The sequence below is a fragment of the Drosophila arizonae genome, chromosome X (assembly GCF_054131065.1).
Source record: "Drosophila arizonae isolate 15081-1271.41 chromosome X, UAZ_ARI_1.0, whole genome shotgun sequence".
Classification (NCBI taxonomy): Eukaryota; Metazoa; Arthropoda; class Insecta; order Diptera; family Drosophilidae; genus Drosophila; species Drosophila arizonae.
In genome coordinates, this window is record NC_142927.1 from 20,616,173 (window position 1) to 20,624,066 (window position 7,894).

The 7,894-nt window shown below is 38.5% G+C and overlaps 1 protein-coding gene across 6 annotated transcripts in view; it reads left to right on the top strand.

Annotated features, from left to right (window-relative positions):
- Positions 1 to 7,894, top strand: part of spri (Src homology 2 domain-containing protein sprint) — a 143,734-nt gene that overhangs the window by 25,266 nt on the left and 110,574 nt on the right. The window lies entirely within an intron of this gene.

Consider the following 7,894-nt stretch of genomic DNA (forward strand, 5'->3'; position numbering starts at 1 on the left):
CCATGGAGACAGCACAGCGACAGGTGTTTGCTTTATTAACTTGCAAATGCAGCCACGCCCCTAAGCCTAGCTAGCGAAACCGCTAACTCTTAATTTGCGCTGTTTGGCCGCGTGGCAGGCAAGCAGCTCATGTGGTTGACATGTAAACAGATTAAAATAATTAATTTATACGCTGTGGGTCTCATCTAGCAGTAGAATTTGAGACTCATTGTTGTTGTTGTTGTTGATGTCGCATTGTTAGCAAACTAATTTAAGCTTTTTTGTCAGCGCCTAATCAAATTAATTAGCATTGCATGCGCACATTAATCAAGATGCATAAATATTTAACGAGAGCAAGTGTGTATGAGAGTGTGTGTGAGTATGTGTGCGAGTGAGTGTGTTGCTAGTCAGCTTCTTCATCTAACTTATTTTCAAGGCAGTTGAATTTTAACTTGATGCTTGATAGCTACACAGAATAGAAGCGAATAGTAAAGAGAAGAGAAGAGCAGAAAAGAGAATAATCTAGAATAAGGAAGGTTAAACGAGATGGAAATAGAATCAAAGAGAAAGAGATTGGAAATCCTGGAAATGAAACGGAATGGAAAAGCGAACCGAAAAAAGACAGTAGGGAAGAAAATACTAGGAAAGAAATGAACTGAAGTGAAAAAGAAAAACAAAAAACAAAAAAAGGAAAGAGGCGTAAATCCAAAAGGAGCAAAGACTAGAAAAAAATGACGAGAAAAGAAAAGACAAAAAAAAGAAAACCAAGAGAAGAAAATTCGCAAATAATGGAAAAACAAGAACAAGAGAGACAAGCAAAGGAAAGAAATTGGAAATTAAAAGGAATCGAAAACGAAGAGGAGAGCAAAGAAACATAATAGAAAGAAGGCAACAAGAGGAAAGAGGTTTGAAGCAAGGTAAAGAAACCGATAAGCAGAAAGAAAAGGAAAGGCGAGAAAATAAAGCCCAACAAAAGGAAGGAGACGAAAATAGGAGACACACGAAACACAAAAACAGAAAAATAAGAAAAGACTCAAAAGAAAAGAGGAGAGAAAAGCAGAGAACAGAATATAAACGAGAAAATAACTGAGAAGAGAAGAAAAGAAAACATAGGAAAGGCTTTGGCCTGAGCTCAAATTGAACGAACGACCTTAAATAACTAAACTCATTCAGTAATTGATTCGTGAATAATTTTTTTTTAATTTGTGAATAATCAAATTTCCACTTAGTTTATTCATTAGCTATTCAGTTATTCATGAACAATCAAAACACACCCACTTTAAATAGAATGAAAGCTTTAAATAGAATGAATACGGATTCATTAACGGATGAACTAGTAATTTTTGGAACAAGTCAGATAAGCGATATGGCTAACGATTCCAAGCTATATAGCATATACAGAAAACAGATCAACATTTGTTGTTATAGACAATCGAATTGATTTACAGCTCTCCTATGCTAGCGATTATTACCCGGCTTTGCGCGTGCCAAGTGATTTTCATTTTTCACACAACCTTCACTCCAAGTCAACATTCTTTTTTAGCTATTATTTGGCAACTGATTGAGTTCTTTGAGTCTGAATCTGAGTCTGAGTCTGAGCTGGGCAATTGACACGTGGAATGCATTGGCAAGAACTGCGGCTCGATGGCATCAAGGCAATCGTAGCTATGTGAAATGAATGGCAAGCGTATTGGCGTCTAATGGCAACGAATGTTATTCAAATCCAAAATGCCAATCAAACGAGACAACGGCGCACCACGTCTGACTGCATGATGATATCGAAAGTCGTGGCATTAGCGCAGACAGCAATCGTATCAATCATATTTAGCATACAACTGTCAGTGGCTCAATGAGTCAGTTAGTCAACTCGGAGCGAAAATTGACAGACTGAGTAATTGACAAGTCAGTTTCGAATGTTGAGAAAGCTCGAATTTCGCAATTATGCAAGAGGGTCACACGAAATGGCGGGTGAAGGGGGGGGCGGGGGTGGACGAAGCCAAGGCCCCCTTGGACGGCTATAAAGCTGACAGCAGTTTTTGGCCAGCTCCATTCAAGCGTCTCATTAGCCAAAATTCTTTTAGCCTGAACTGATTTGCGCTCTCATTCACACACACACACGCACACATCGAGCGTCGTCATTGTGCTCACCTCACACCGCATTCAGTTATGCAGCGCAGCAAATTTCCCCTGACAATAGACCGCAACGAAAGAACCAAAAGACCAAAAGAATGACCAGAACCATAAAAAATGCCAACCTTCAGAGTGCAAACATTAAAAGCCAGAATGGAAAAGCCAGGAAATATGCAAATTGAAAGGACAACCAAGAATAGAACTGAGCGCCGAGTACTAAGAAATGACCGTGGGTCTGCCAAAAAGCAGGCGGCAAGATTCGCCCCACCCCACCACCTCGCACCCCCCAAATAACAACGAAATACCAAGAAAGTAAGTGTTTGACAGGGAGTTGTTGAATGGTAAATACCCTTGCTGAACATAGGGCAGAAATGTTATCTATCTATCCATCATAGATAGATATACATATATTATATAGTTATAGTAAATTTATATATCTAATATAATATATAATGATTAATTGACTGACTGTGTGATACTCTGTCCATAATGAAATCGCTGAATTAAGCTATTGTAGCTGAATGAATAGTTGGATAGTTACAATATTTATATAGATATGTAAAAATGTGTATATATTTAATACTTTAAGGAGTCCATATCTACCCGTACTAAATTTCGAATTTCAATCTGAAACTGATAATGATTCTAAACTGATATCTAAGGGTCTTAAGCATAGAAAGCATTAAACTTTTCGCATGGTAACTGCTTGAATCATTCCACCTAAAACGGGCTATAGAGGGACCATGGATAGATTATGAAATGACTTTGTAAGCTATGGAAGGACTATATAGTGAAGGGAAGAGAGTGTGGTGGGGACTGTAGAACAACAATAGGGGGACCATGGAATACAATGGAGAAGCTAAAGTATAGAGGAATGAGCTATAGAAAAATTATAAAGGAACTGTAGAGAATTAGAGAATGATTAAAGAGAGGGGATCTGGAGAAATTATAGAAAGACTATAAAAGGGACTATGGAGCAACTATATATGGACTGTAGATTCATATATAGACTGTTTTAGTTATAGACTAAGCTGGGAGGGACTAGAGAGTGAGTACGGAGGACTTATAGAGGTATTATAGAAGAATCATAGAACTATTGAAAGGAGGTCCTATAGGGAACTATAGACAAGAATATAGAGGGCTATAGATAATACTTTGAATGAATATAGAAGACCAAAGAGGAATTGCAGAAAGATTTTAGAGGCATTAAATTATGGATCAACTGAAGAGAAACTTTAAATTGTAATCAATGCCAATTCTGCTCACATATCGCTTATATATATATATATATATATATATATATATATATATATATATATATATCATATAGTGTACTTTATTTACTTGAGACAAACTCAACTCAACTCCAGCATACGCACAAGTTGCACGCTCAATTAAGCATGCCCTGTTGCAGGGTATGCGAAAGTTGAAGCTGACGTAAATTGCATATTAAATTTTACATTTTTCATATTTATGCAGCCGGCGATGCGGCGCACTCATAAAGTGAAAGTGACTCAAAAGGCATTTAAACAGTGGCCACCGGAGCCCGGGGACTGTGCGAGTGGGTGTTTGGGTGCTTGGGGGGCGGTGGCACAACAAGAACAACATTTCAATTTAGCAAAATATTCATTATGCTCGAGTGTAGACTGTAGGCAAATGGCGCTAAACGGAAGCGGAAACGTGCCGAACAGAAGTTGACCCCACATCAGCTCACGGTGGGCAACAAAACTTTTAACGCACACATACATACACACTCAAATATATACTGTTAGCCGGCACTCATTTGGCCATTGTCAGGGAACGTCTTCATTGTCGCCGTTGAGCCACATCCTTGGCTGAGTCTTTGCTGCATTGTGCAAACTTTTATAAAGTTATGAAAAGTCATTCAAGTGCGTGGCTCTAAAAGCGACAGCCAGACAGACAGATGGAGAGAAAAGCAAAGAGAAAGAGAGAGAGAGAGAGGGAGAGCAGTGAGAGGGAGAGGGACAGAGATTCTGTGAGACAACTTGGCGACTTTTTGGAGCACTTTGTTCTCATTTTCAGCGTGCTTTCTCCACCTTTCTGGTGTTTTTTTGGTTTTTTTTTTTGTTTTTTTGTTTTTGGAGCGCAAAAACTAAAGACAGCTTCGACAAGAAGTGCGACCAGGTGGTTGGGCGCGGGTCCAAGACTTGGCTGACAATAAAGCCGTCAGAAACGTGCATGTCGACAAGGATGTTGTCCTTAAATGTGTGCTGAATGTCCTCGATGTCGTCGCCGTTGTAGTAGTTGTAGTTGTAGTTGTAGTTGTAGTTGTCGTTGTAGTTGTAGTTGTAGTCATCTTAAGCGGCAATCCCAAGTAGTTAGACTCCGTAAATAAATATGAAATAATGGCAATAGCACTTTGTAAGACGACTTGCTAGGCAAATATGGTATAGTACATATAATGTCATAGTTATTTTATATTTATATATTTTTAAGTTTTTTTCATAAAAAAAAATTTTTAAAGACAAAAACCGTTGACTAGCAGAAGAGCTCTAAGTAGCTAAGCTCTGTATAAAAATAAATTCATAAATTTTAGCATACGCTAAAATTTGACTGTAAAGCAAAAAATTTTTAAAGAAATTTAGCTCAAAAAAAAAAAAATAAAAAAAAAAAATATATGTATGTTGCTCTTTTACAAAAAATTAATTATAATAATAATAATAGTTGGGGATAAAAATATTTAAAAAAAAAACTACAGTTTATTATATTTAAATTATATATATTAATTTTTATTCATATATCAAATATATATTAAGTGCTTAAAAATGTATATATTAAATATTTCTCATTTTTACATTTAGTAATAAACATTAAATATTCTTTTATATTTATATTAATATATTTATACATTATTAAATATTCTTTGGAGCACGACAAAGCCAAAAGTTTGAGCCACAAACTCAACGCCCGAATACTGCTTAAAGCCAGACAACTGTCAGACGTATGTTCTCAAACTTATATAAATAAACTATATATATATTCTTGCATATCCTTGCACACTTGCCGCCATAACAAGTGTAAGCTGTGATATTGACTTGGCCGAAAGCTATTCACCATATTTGACTATAATTTAATCTCAAGGCTCAGCAAATAGCAGAGCATTGCAGCTGAGGTGTGCTACAGGTGAGCGTTGTCCTTCGGCTGGCAGCTTAAGTGAGCTTTGCCATTAGGTTTGGCTGGCGCACAGATGCTACCTGGCTAGCTGGCTGTCTGGCTGTCTGGCTGTCTGGCTGGCTGTTACCTGTCCAGAGTCTGTCGTGAGCTGCACTTTGAGTGCTGCTGCCAAAACTCATTAACCACACGCGTTGGCCACGTTCAAAGTTGCGGGCGGCTTGCCACACAAGTGGCAACAAGGCGCAGCTTCACAGTTTGCAATATTCTAGAGATTGTTGTTGTTGTTGCCGGGTGTCACTCAGGGCCAGCCACGCCCCATGCCACAGCAGGCTGTCGCATTTCATGTGCTCAGGATTGCGTGTTCGGCGCGCAGCAGTAAATAATTTTTGCCCAAAGGTTGTTGAAACATTTAATAAAACCAATATAAATCATAACAAACACTTAGCAAGACAACAACAACAACACAAACACACACACTCACACTCACAGAGAGAGACAGCAGAGGCAACAAAGCGTAACTAAAATTCCAAAGCGTTGCCCATTTTGGCCGCAAAAACTTCTGCCGCAGTCGCCGTGCACACAAAAATGCCGAGCAGCCTGCGAGCCGGCAAAATGACAAACGCCAACTGTACGTGTGTGTGTGTGTGTGTGTGTGAGAGAGAGAGAAAGAGTGTGTGTGAGTGTGTGTGCTGTAAGAGCGGAGGCATAAAATTCAGCATTGCAACGCGTGAACGCACCTTTGCCTGTGCGTCTGGCTGACTGTTGCCCTCACTCTGTCTCTGTCGGACACGTGGGTATATATATAATGTGTGTATGTGTGTGTGTGTGTGTAACCATACTGTTCCATGCTATGTCGCCTCTTGCATAGTTCCATGTCCATGTCGCTGTCGTTGGCCACGCCAGCTTCCCCATAGCAACATTCAGAGCAGCAGCCAAAATCAAATGGCATGCGCCACTAGCAAATACCCTGGACAGAAATAGTATTCAATTTTAGACTGTAGATTGCTCTTAGCTAAAGTTTAATGCAATAGAATCTATTTACTTCAATAGAGAGCAGATAGAAAATAGGGAGTATGTGGATAATCAACTGTGTTGGGAATGATCTATTTAATATATACCCTGTAGTTAATTAATTCTCAAGAGAGATATTATGCGTATGAGTTATAGGCTTTATTGACTTTCGATAGAGTAATAATACTTAGGAGTTTATGAATAGTAGGATAATATATACCCTGTATATCTTTTGAACGGAATCATATACATATATAACATTTTAAAAAATTTTAATATTACTTTCATAACGATATATTTCTGAAGTATTAAGTCTTATCGATTGTATATTAAATCTTTTTGTTAAAAATATTGTTAGGGTCTGAAGAGGCATTATAGAGGGAAGTATTTTTGTTTATGCTAAAGATGTTTAGCAATCCGTCAATCTGTCAAGTAGACAGTCAAGTCAGTCAATCAATGCCAAGTAGAAACAACTAATTTTTAAAATTAATTTTTAAAATAATTTAATATTTTTTATATTTTTCCCCTATGTATATTTTCTTTGAAGATTTCATTAGATATATCATTCGAATTTTATAATATATTTCTCATATACATAAATATGCTTTATTTTTCTTTAACGATAGGAGTTTCCTAATTTCAGCTGGATTTCCTTTTCCATTCTCCACATTTAACAAAGTTTCCCTCCAGCCTATATACCCGCTCTGTTGCTCTTCATGCAGGGCAATAAAATGCGCAAAAAATTAATTGCGGCGCATAAATCAAAAGACTTTTGCTCTCACTCTCCGTCTGTGAGCGACTGGCTCTGCACTCGAAAACGCCTCTAACCCCACCTGCGTTGCGTTGCTGTGCTTTGCTTTGCTCCAACTCCCCCTACACACACGCACACAGACACACTCTCACACACACACACTCATATACACAGTGAGACATGACATTTGGCATCTCCCTGCGCACTTGTTACTATTTTTGTTTTGGGCCATCGTGCAGCATGCATGATTCGCATGATTTCGCATCCAGAAATTGCAAAGTTTGCTTCGCATATTGTTTACTTTGAGTCTTTGGCATCAAGGCCAGATTTGATGGGGCCCTTGCACGCCAACACATTGGCCCCGCTAGGTGCTGTTGACCGAATTGTCGAGTGCTGCCAATAATGATTGCACATTGAGAGCGAAAGGTGGCAAGAGAGGGGAAGAGAGAGAGAGAGAGAGAGAGCTATAAAACAACGTCCCATTGGACCTGACAGCCTCATAAGCAACCAGACCAAAGCTGAGGCTGCCTGATGAATGCCTTTTTCATGGCTGACAACTTGATAAGCGTGCAACAATTGAGCGCTAATTCAAAAGATTAAATCTGTTTCATAAGCTCAATTGAGTAGCTACTAAAGTAGACTTTGTTCGTCGCATCGGCTGCGACAGCATGTGTCGTGCGACTTTATGCCATATGCGAGCTTCCAGCTAATATCGTTTTACTTAAAATGCGATAAACATTCATTTGCAGTTCGTATTACACTAGAATTAAATAAGCAACTTCGTAATGGCCGTCAATGTCGATACAAAGCGTTTTAGCTCCTCGCCTTTACCGTTAAGGCTGTGATTAAGCAATCCGTCAATCTGTCAATTACTAAGTCATTAAGTCA